The following is a 12,187-nucleotide window of genomic DNA, read 5'->3' as shown; positions in this document are numbered from 1 at the left end:
ATGAAAGTGTAGCCGATGGGAAATATGAGACAAGACCTCAAACTTCTCTGACGCTTCATATCACACATGCTTTTGGAGGGGATTCATACTGAGATGAGGTGTCGAATTGACTTTAAATGTAGAACCTTATATGTTTGAAACACATGGAGACAGGAAGTTTTGGCATGTATTTTGTAGATAGCTGCCAAAAGCTGCAAAGTTTGAAGTTTATGCAGTTTCTCTACTCAGAGATATTAATGCCCTTAACTTTGAGGCCAAATGTAAAAGTAAAACATAATGTATTGAGCAAAATCAATCGGGATGTAATAATTTTCTTCTACATACTGAGTGGGAGTTGTTTAATATAAAAACAAATATTAAATGTGGCCTTGAATGAATGGACACAATTTTTCATTTTCACATATTTTCTTTGCTTCCCCACTTCGGTCTGATCACATTGTGATGTTTCTGCAGGGGTTTCAAGATGGTCACCTACAAACATAAACTCTTAACGGCAAATACTGTAGTTGTTGTTGTTCTTACAAATAAGAAAAATAAAGAATATATTTTAAAAAAGCTGTTGATTCAGAAACCAGGAACTACCTTTTACCCCATTGACAGATTATCAAACCTATTTTGAGCAAAGTATTTTTTAAAACAGATTGCAATGATGGACGGCTTGTCGTGATTACTTTTTTAAAGTGCCTCCCATTTCTTACCTTTCCTCTTTTTCCCTCCATCTGTTGAAGTCCCTCAGCCAGAGAGGCGCACATCAGATTTCAATAGTTGACCTCTTAATGCTGAGGTCAGCACTGCACCGGCAGCGATTTCACACTCAAGATGAAAGGGAAATGAACACTGAGGATGCTGGGGGTGACATGGGGCCCTGACCACGCTAGCCACTGCCACTCTAACCACTTCACTGCACCAGGCGGGGATCTGAGTGGAGCCGAGGAGGAGGTGCTAAGATTGTGGTTTGCCACCTGTATAACAACAGTTAAAGTCACTGACCTTCGACAGACACGCAGTGATTGGTTTTCAGCAATGTTAAAACTCTGACAAAGCCACCTAGTGCTATTGATTTCTGATCAAACTAACAGAAGCGGACACACGTCAAGCGGCTCTACTAGCACCGGCAGGTCTAGAGAGCTCTCAGTGCTTTTACAAGCTACTGAACCCTGACAGGTTTTCCTTTTCCACCAATGAGCCGGGGCCATCTTAAAAGACTCCTGATGCTAAGCGTCAGACTCCCGGGCTTGCCTGCCCAGCTACAACTGCTAGTTACTGCTGCATTTCTCCAAGGCCATTATTGAATGAACACTGAGACAAGGCCAGCAGTGAAAGGACAGTTTGGTTACACCGCCGTGAGGCTTGAGCTCCTCAGAGTAATGTACCGCTTAAGTACCTGTCAGCTTTATAAAGGAGGGAGTAGACTGTGTAAATGTGTGTGTAAATAGAGTGTCAGATCAAGACCCCAGGGAGTGGAGGTGGGGAGTGTGTGTGTGTGTGTGTGTGTGTGTGTGTGTGTGTGTGTGTGTGTGTGTGTGTGTGTGTGTTTGTGTGTGTGTGTGGTGTGTGTGTGTGTGTGCTCTTTTGTTCACTAATGCATATGTGAGCATGTGTGTGTTTGTGTGTGCATGTGAGTGTCACAATAATGATCATTTAACCCTGCTCAGCATTCCCCTGGGCTCCATGTTCCCCTTTCGACTTCATGGTGCTCCCGGCTCTCTCTCTCTCTCTCTCTCTCTCTCTCTCTCTCTCTCTCTCTCTCTCTCTCTCTCTCTCTCTCTCTCTTCTCTCTCTCCTCTCTCTCTCTTCTCTCCTCCTCTCTCTCTCTCTCTCTCTCTCTATCTCTCTCTCTCTCTCTCACTCTCTACCTCTTTCCCTCTCTCTCTCTCTGCCTCCTCTGTCTGCTCCTCACGGCTTGAAACAGTTGGGGTGCAGCTCCTTATTCATTCATGAGAGAGGCACCGGATAAATAAAAAGGTTCATTACTGTGCTAAAGTGTTACTAATGACATGTACCTGCCACTGAGCACCTCCGAAAATCTAATGTGACACACTAGAATGGAAAATCTATTCTGCCGTACCGAGGCCTCCAATGGAGCCAGCACATACTCTATGGAAATTTCTCTCCGCTTGCCCTCCAATTGTGTCTCTCTAAAACCAATATTTACAATCCCATAGCCATTATGTCCTACTACGCCCTCTGCGCCTGCTGTTGCGACCTCCATATTAGCTGAAAATTGGACTTTGCAAACTTAGCAGGGGGGAAAGAGACTCTTCTCGCAGATGAGAGGGGGAAGCACCAGGAGACTCAGCATGAGGTGGCTGTGCCTCTCAACTGCCTGCTGCCCAAACCTTTACCTGACAACACCCATCAAATGGCAAACAAAAATACAGATGAATGCACCGTGCTGCATTCCATCATTTAGTCTCTTCAATACATTCAAAGTGTAATCAAATGCTGATTGAACTTTAACTTACTGTTAGAAGGACAATTTATGTCTGAATTGTAATCATGAAAACACTAAAAAATCTACTTTGTGTTGTTTCTCTTGAGCTCTCTTTTACCGCAAGAAAAGCGTCACTTGATCACGTACTCTCACCCACTGGCTTATAGGCTATGCAAATTAGCACTTAAGCAGCTAGAATGTAGGTTGCAATTGTCTGATTAATAAAGCCAAATTATAGGATTGATAGGAGAGAGGCTGGATGAAGAAGCTTCTAAAGCACCCACAGTGACAGCTCTTAATGTCTTTGATGGCACACTTCAATAGTGCTGCTTGTTTAAAGCAATGCCAACTATGTTTCTTTCAGATGGATTTCTATTTAAATCAGGTGCATATACCGTTTGGTTGTCAATTATAGTGAAATATAAGGGTTGCTTTCTTATTTCATCACAATTTTATTTTGTAGACTTTTGTACATGATTTGTATACATGAGAAGCTCAGATGTTGACATTATTCTTTTAAATAACATGTAAATATTATCAACCATGTTATTTTCATTTAATGTCATTAAGAGATAGCCTGTCCTTTATATTTCCATGCTGCCGGTTCTTGCATGATGTAATGCAAATCAGTAAAAAGAATGTACTTAATATATGTGAAATGTAAAATGTATTCTTCTATCATAAAGTTAAAACAGTTGACCTAGTCGGTTTTTCTCCTTCTGGGATCTCTAAATGGGAAACACAGTAGCACATTGGTCCAGCTATTTCCAACCATTTTAATTTGCATACAAAAATATAATGTATGATTTAAATACACAGATTTTTATGCAGCCTTTTTTCTACTCATCTATCCAGTGATGTATCCGGTCTAGGTGGTTGTTGTCCTCCCCTCCTGAAAGACTGCATCTTTGAGAGCGCAGTATCTAATTGAATCATGGGTATCATCAGTGTCTCAGCAGAGTCTTAAATGACTGTTTGCTCAACATGTCTGCCCATTTCCACTGATTAATTCATTCGAAGCCAAACGAAATGTTCTGCCTTGTTTGTCATGTTACATCCGAGCCCTGCAGTCATTTCCCAACCGGAGCAGAAACACTGAAGAATAAAGCAGACAATTCATATATAAAGCTTAATAATAATCTAGGTAGATTTTAATAGTGATACAATTTTAATTAGTACATTATTAAATGTCTAATGCCTTTATAAAACAACTTAATAATTTCTATATCTAGACGTAAATATCAAATCCCTACAGAATGACAGATTTGCTTGCAGGTTTACACAAGAAGCAGAAACGGTCTCAAAGTGGTGTGTATTTCATATTTTCACACAAATCTCATTGTAAATTGTATTCCAAATAAATGAATACAAAAAAGTGTAATGATTCTCCTCTGGAGTATTTATTCTCCTCTTGAGCCACAAGGCACAGTGAGACCACTCGTTCACGCTATTAGATATGATGCAGAAAAAGGGAACAATAATCAAGAACAGGAACAATTTTCCGTTCTTCCAAAGCAGAACAGATTTAGCATCATTGCACAAATCTGCCCGTGTTGTAGTACAGTAATTAAATGATTTATTCAGATTATTTAACATTAGTGATGCATGGACATTTGGTCAAGCTAAGTGTCCAGAGTGGTCAGACATGACCTAACAGCAGATGGAAATGAAAACAGCAAATCGGTCCATTTTGATCTGATATTTTCCAAATTAAGTCTTCTATGTTTAAACTGTTTTAACCAAAATGAACTCACATCGACTGGAGGTGCTCAGTCTGACCCCAGTGGGTCTGTAATCAGACGTGAACCATGTATTATATTGGCCCTTGATTGGACTGGATTGTCTCTAGGAGAAAAAGTATCTACTGACATTGTTAAATGACAATTCGCAGAACATTCAGGGACACTTTTGTATAAATACAAGATACCTTCCATTATCCACAGACTACTTGAACAGTAAAGACAAATATTTGATCCCTAAAAAAAAACACAGGTGTCTGCCAGCAAGTAGCAAATGTTTATAGCCAAAGCCAAATGTGAAAGGCACTATTTTGTTTAAGGTATAAGGAGTGCCTTTTCCGGCCACCCAAGACAGTTCAGACACCTTTTTATTTAAATAGTAATTTATATTTGAACAATGTATGTGTAAAAAAGAACACATTTTCTTTTTTTTATTACAGAAGAGATGAAAGGTTTTCTGACTTCTTATTTGAATAGAACAACTATTTGTAGCATAAAGATTAAAAAAAGAACAAAATTAGTACTCATATGCTGTATATTTCAAAGAAAATGTGAGGAGTAGTCAAAAAGTTTTCACTTTGAGATTTAAAGTGAAAGGAAGTGCTGAGGAAGAGCATGGCATTAGGTATACTGTAGGCTAGGCATAGTTGCTTTCTATCTTTCTAAAAAAGGCCCTGTCCTAACTGACCCTGTTCTCCCCTTATGTAGCAAAAAAGAGTTTCAGATGCTTTCACAGCTTGCAGGTTTCATGTACAGGCAGTTACAGTTGATCATAGGCAATAGACTGTAGCCTTCAGGTGGTGTCCTGGAGAAAGTTCTCTCCCGTTTCAGATAATACTGATGTATGTTGTGGTTTTACAGAGGATGTAGTGTTATTGTACGTAATTCATTAGTCTGATAATAAATTACGTCGTACGGGTTGAATACACTGAGGTGTTGTTAAATCACAGCCTTTGCCACAATCACTATAATTACCCCTGACACCTTCCAACGCTTCCTAAGGGTCATATAAAGCACATTAGCCACTCTAGCCATGCAGATCACTTAGACTTAGTGAGGCCTCCTCCTTTGAACATCACTGCACCAACCGAAGAGCTTCATCCAGGGTTTGATACAGTGGGACATATTTCAAATGTGATGATTTCATTATGATGTGCCCTTCCTGCATGAAACATTAGTGTATTTGAAGAAGTGTTTCTTTAACATTTATTTTTCAATCCACTTTAAACTCAAGGGACATTTTTCATTATTTATGTCTTTATAATACAATTAAAAATATACTTTAGGGTTTGATTGAGCGAACATTTGCTGCACTGTGTCTCTTTGAAAGGCCAGCTCAGTTCCTTATTCAGCAACCTGTACAGTCAGTGATTGACTTTTCCCTCAGAGCCCTCCAGCAGATGAAGGAAGCTTAAACCTGTTACTGTCAGCTTCTCACCTGGATCATAAGAACTCCTGCTCGGAGCATGCAAACCAATATCCTCCTATTCTTCGCCCAGCCACCCAGGATTCACAGCAATAGCTTTTCACAAAGACCAGGGCAGAGCGCGGTCCGTGTTATCTTATTGAGTTACCTGTAGCTAAGCTCTGAGCGAGCACACACAATGGCAGCCAGTTAATGACAGCGCAGGGCCTAACCCCTTGTCCCCGGCCTTTCCCTGAGCCTCATTTCCGCGCGGCGGCTGCCATTTCACAGCTGTTAGCCACAGACTCTCTTTGTCATGATTAGGGACAAATTAATAGATGCCTCTTGGTAATCAGCTTTCATTAGGGCTGTCAAACCATCAGTGGCGTTCGCTCAGTGCACTGGACACGGGATGATCACCTCCCAGTTGAGAGACACTACAGCTGGCTGTGTGCGGCTGTAGTGCTGCCTCTCACTGTTGTATTTGTGTGCTTGGTGTGGCTAACGTGTGGGTAACCAGTGCATTAGTACGCTCCTTCGTGGCACAAGTGCTTGTAGTTGGTGCATTAACAGTGCTCCGTGTGGAGCTGCAAGATGGAGGTCATCGTGGGAATGACATAAAGAGTAGTCTTTCTGCCGGGTGTAATTGGCCCCAGCATGCTGAAAATGGACTGTGAAATGTAAGGGGGGGGGTCAAATAATTGATTTTCCCCCGAATGCAGAATCCAGGGCAGGGCTGTTTAGTGAGTAATTTACAAGAGCAGTTCAGCCCGGGCTGACTGGCATATCTGTTGAAAGTTCCCAGGGGCACAGCAAGAGATAACACACACCTGAGACCCTGGAGCAGATGGACAGCAGTCACTGTGCTACTCAGAGGGCAGAGAGGATTCACATCAAACTTACTTCCTCACATCAATGTATGCAGACGGGATATAAGGGCACACACACATGCACATACTCAGAGGATGATGGACACAGGCTATTGTAGAAGTCTCTCCTCTCACTCTGTCCATCTCTCTTTCTCTGTCTGTCCATTTCTCTCCGTCCCTACTGCCCTTTACCGCCTGCCCCCCTCTCTCTGCAGCATTTCTGGAATTGATGAAATAAACTCATCAGACTTCCAGCAAGTTTGGCATTGTGCAAGAGAGCTGAAGTCATTTCAGTATGTAGATTTCAGACTTAAACCCATAACCGTGTTGCGTGGTGCATGACCACCCCCACCTGCTGGAGAGAGAAGGCTGGGGTGTGCATGATGGGATAGGGATGTCTGTAAGACAGGATATAGCCTGGCCCTCTGTATGTTCAGTGATTTTGCTCCACCACAGCCTAAGGGACTTAAGACAATAGCCTTATGTCAGTTAGCATAATCTAGTGTCAAAATGGCATTTCATTTGCTGTGCCAATATTGGGCTCAGATACATGTGTAAGCTAATTGAGAGGAAGCAGCTTTTAGACATCTGCAATGGGTAAAATTGGAAAATTCTAGTTAAGTACAAAGATGAGTGACGATTGTCAAGATCCATGATCACTGGTAATTTGAATTTATGGAAAACACAATGATTAGCTATTGTTGTATTGTACCAGAAAGTCATTGCTGTCAGACATTTAGATGAGCCACCTAGAGCTTGTGTATTGTGCTCATCACAACAAGGCATTTGTATGCCGCACAGTCAGTGCTCTTCAATTTTCTTAAGCATCTTGGTAAATTGCACCAAACAATTTTCAAGATCAATTCCAGCGTCAAAAACAATGCACACAAATCCCAATCTTCAACCCATATTGTGTTGGAGAGGGCCCCTGTGTTTGCATGAAGGTAATTACAGTGGGATTTGATGTTGTGGTGTGCCCAGAATTCTCCAGCTTTAGATCAGGCTCAGGGTGCTCCACCCCATTAATACTCCATATGGGGAACCCAGCTGTGATCAGAATTGGAAGAGCGGGAGGGGAAATCGATTTCATTTGCAGGATTATTGATGTTACCGAGATGCCGTTTGTATGAAACATAAAGTCTCATTTCAGAGGTTATGGATGAAACTGGATTGAAGGGCTGGCTGTTTGTTTTATTCAATGAAACATTACAGAAACAGAGAAGTCAATATACTGCTGTACAAAGCTCACCCGCATTGCACCACATTACAGCTTTGAGCGAGTTTCTCCTATTTGTCTCCCTATAATGACAGAAACTACTGCATACAAAATACAGAGCATGTGATAAAATGTGGAACATCTATGCATTAAAGGTGGTGTGCAAAAATAATTGTACTTTAATAGATGTGTAAATAAAGTAAAGTAAAATACATTTACTGTGTTGCAGGAGTTTTAAAAAGGGGTTTCAATGCAACACACAATGTAGGCAATGAGTAGTGACTTGGCTTTCAGCCTTTCACACCCTGTGCCAAACTTCCCCGTCCACCTGTTCCCTACATTTTTTAAGGAGGCTTAATAAGTCAGACTGATGTGCTGGCGAGGTGTTCACCCATACATTAAAAACAGTATCAGACTTTCCCAGGGTTTGGTTGGCCTAACAGCTGGATCTTTCAAGTGAATCCATTCCTCTCTTCTACTATTCCTTCTTCTTTTCTTCCTCCTCTGTGCCCAGTGTGAGCCACTATAATTCCCACACGTATAACAGCAGCAGTTGGAGTGATGGCGAGCCAGATGGGAAGGTTTTTTTCCGGGTTCACAGCATTCCTCTGATGACAACAGCGGGGTCAAGACAAGGTAAAGTGTTCAATAAAATATTTCATCATACCTTTGATTACACTTTATAGACAGAGAGAGAAATTCTGTGTCACAAAGTTATACATATAAAACCACTGAAACACTAGCTGTGTGTACAATATATAAAGTTCATATGAAGTTCCTCCATCAAAGAGATTTTTAACAACTGGTGATCAAATGAAGGGGTGTGGGCGTTTGTGGGCAGATTTTCCCGACTCACTGTCCTTGTTCGGAGCAGATGTTCAGAGTGTTCTGGTGTCAGTGATGTGCAGTGTAAAAGCAGGCTTACACATGTCACCATATCTTTACAACAAGAAGAGGAAGTTATGTCATCGGACCAGCTGGCTCTAATATGTGCTGCAGCATTGTGTGAAATATAGATCAAAAACTTAAAGGTGGAGCCAAAACTCAAATAAAGCAGCTTTCTTTAGCTTCTTAGCTTTGGATTTGTAGAGCCTTCACACAATAAAATCTTTAGCAGATTTTCACAAGTTCTCATGAGTAAGTCATTAATTTTACACATTGTACAAGGACACACACGGTCTCCGTGTCAATCCTCCCTGCGCAGTTTTGTTTTCAGTGACAATAATTACGGGTTTAACATTCGAGAAATGGGCTTGTTGCTGATGATAAAGGAAATTGCAGAATTCCATCATAGAGCATTTGTATTTTGACAGGGAGAAAGCTGAGCCAAGTGAAAAAAGAGAACATGCCATTTTTGAGCGGCGTGTCTGTGAGTGGCTGGTGTTTTGATATGTGCCTGTGTGGAGCGAGAAGGGAAAGTGGGCCCCTGTCTGGGAGAAAGAGCTGAAGCTCTGTTATGGAGCTTAGGTCTCAATCTATCCTAATAAAAAACACTTAAGCCAAACAGCCCCCTCTTGCTCTCCCTGTGTCTGATCCTGGGAGCTACCTGCAGGCCCTCCACAGAGCACATTTAATAATAATAATAATAATAATAATAATAATAACTTTATTTGTATAGCACCTTTCATACAGGGGATTGCAGTTCAAAGTGCTTTACATCAGTAAAAAATAAGACATAAAATCAGTGTAAAACAAGCAGCAAGAGCAAAGCATAAAATGGGATAAAATAATTAAAAATAAAAACATGGGGAATAAAACATAGAGAAATAGTGCAATGTCAATCACAGAGAATAGTGCAGTATAATAGTGTAAAATCAGTAAAATGCTTTGGTAAAGAGATAGGTTTTAAGCTGCCTTTTAAAAATGCCTAACGTATTGGCTTCCCTAATATTGTTGGGTAACGTGTTCCACAGTTTTGGGGCGTAGTTTACAAAGGCTGCATCACCGATCTTCTTATGACTCTTTCTGGTGACGTCTAATAGACCTGCATCTGATGATCGCAGTGTTCTGGCGGTTGTGTAGTTTATTAGAGAGTCAGCCATGTAGCTGGGACCTTGTCCATTTAGAGCTTTGTATATGAGGAGAAGCACCTTAAAATCAATTCTAAAAGTTACAGGAAGCCAGTATAGAGTAGCTAAGACAGGACTAATGTGTTCCCTCCTTTTGGTATAATGGTCTCCACCTCGAGTGATGGGCAGTCCATACGACTCTAGGCTTGAGGCGGCAGCATAGTATTCTGGGAAGAATGAAGATTGTTGTACTGGCGGGAAGGGTGTGGTTAGAGTCCCTGTAGTGTCTGTTTCACAGGCCTAACAGTGCGGTATTGTTTTCAATCTTATTATGTTTGCCCTTTTTCCAAACTACTTGAAATCAGCCACACTTAAACTAACATGTTTGTGTTTATTTTCCCCTTTTCATTCTGTGTTACCCAGGCTTTTCAGGACGCCATTATTTGATGCTGTTTTTGGAGGTGGTTTGATGTGGTTTTCCTTTGGCACCACAATCCCTGTTTCTGTTCCACACAGACCCTGAAGTGAATACGCGGGAGCGTAATGAAAGACTTGTACATTCGAAGGTGTTAAACCAGAATAAAAAGTGGCATTTTTTATTTGTTTTGCCTCATGTTTGATTCTTGGTAATGCAGACAATCAACAGGGTAGAGGAGTTAAGTGCATTATAAATTACTGAGAGGGAGCCACCTCGCTCTTGGAGCTCATCCTGATGCTGCTGCTGCCACTTTGGGTTATGTGAGGAGTAAAGTCCTTTAGCAGAGACCGTGGAGCTGCACCACAACACTCCTTTGCATATCAAATAAACAGTAGAGCATGATGGCGCTGCCAACTCAGACAGCTATGTTATATGTACGCGGTGGTGCACATGCATTCGTCTGTAAAGGTGCCATTGACGTCTATTGAATATTTTCTATGATACAAATCATTGTGACATACGTAGAGTCTGGGGTTGAGGTGGTTTGTGGGTGGAGTGTATAGATTGCTGAGGTTTCAGATGGCGAGCATTACCTTTAGGATGTGACACGTTTGATTTGAAGCATTGCAGGTGAATATGGTAATTAAACAAACCCATTCACTGAGAATATAATTATAACAGAGAATCATTTCAACCCTAACACTGCTCCCGATCATTCGTACTGCTTTCATGTTTTTGAATGTCATTGTGCTGATAAATAGATGTATTTTAATAGTGTAGACTTTTATTTACAGTAAAGAAATATATATATATAAAAGATCAGGATTTTCATGCTGAGGTGCCATGTTTATGGTGCCCTTTTCTGTGTCCTCAATCCGTAAAGGAAAGATCCATGACTCTTATTTTCATAACAAAGCGTCCCAGAGTCCAGCAAACAAACTGTTGTATGGATGTACTATTGATTTCACATTCACACGTCCGGATTTAAAGTGCTATGGGATTGCCCATGAATCCCAAATCTGTGTGCTACTCACAGTCTGTCAAGTTGACATCCACTCTCCTCTGTAAACTGGCAAGATTATTCACTCAACAGGATCTCTCTCCCTTTCATCCTGCGAACTACAGGCCAATCCGGCCGCTGACAGCCAAGTGATAGCATACAGATGGAAATGAGGAGAGCGGGGGAATGGTGCTGTTTGTCAAACACTGGAGAAAGCTTCTGGGTTCAGGGAGTAGACTGCTGCACCAAACTGGGTCCTCACAACTCTGACTTCACTTACTGTGAGGTTTGAGCACCCGAAATCTCATACCTCACACAGTTATCAAACATGTTGTATGCTGGCTGAACTTAAATATATGATCTGATTACCACAAGATACATATGTTGTAGAACTATCAAAGTGACAGAAGAAATGTTACTTTTTACCACAAGCTTATTGAAAGACAGCATGACCCCCTCACTTCCATTTCCATTAAACACACACAGATGTGTGGCACTATGAGCAATGATGAAGTATAGTGTTACAGTGCCAGTGTTTTTTTGGCCTAAAGGGCTTGCTGATATGCACCAGAATTTATTTTCTCCCTCGGACGCCCTCCATTCGCTCTATGAACAACATATTATGAGCCGAAGAAAAAAACAAGTACGGAAAGAACTCACACTCTGCTAAAAGGAAGTCATTCATGTTATTTGTGGAAGTAAATGATGTACAAGCCACCACATTGATAACAATCATATAACAACTGCACTGGTCTCAAAAACTGATAGGAGCAATATGTGCTGTGAAATGTATTTCCTTCTCCTTGGGCAACAGATAATATGCATGCTTCCCTCTAGTCGGACAAGCTATACAAAGAATGTATGTTTCCCCTTCAATCTTAATATTGGCTCCTGCTAGGAGATTGTCATTGTGCTCAATTCACAGTCACTAGGATGAAACCAATTTGAACTCCTTTCAAGATAATGCAAATAAATATCAGGGCCGATGTACCTGTTTTCTTTTTCTCACAACCTTCCTCAATTCCCTCCCTTATCAGCACACAGAGCATTTCTCTCTTTCTTAAGGGTCGAATGAAAGGTCTCTCTTTTCTTGAGAA

The sequence above is a fragment of the Gymnodraco acuticeps genome, unplaced genomic scaffold, assembly GCF_902827175.1.
Source record: "Gymnodraco acuticeps unplaced genomic scaffold, fGymAcu1.1, whole genome shotgun sequence".
In the NCBI taxonomy this organism is placed as follows: Eukaryota; Metazoa; Chordata; class Actinopteri; order Perciformes; family Bathydraconidae; genus Gymnodraco; species Gymnodraco acuticeps.
The sequence above is the reverse complement of the archived record's forward strand: the minus strand, read 5'-3'. Positions refer to the sequence as shown.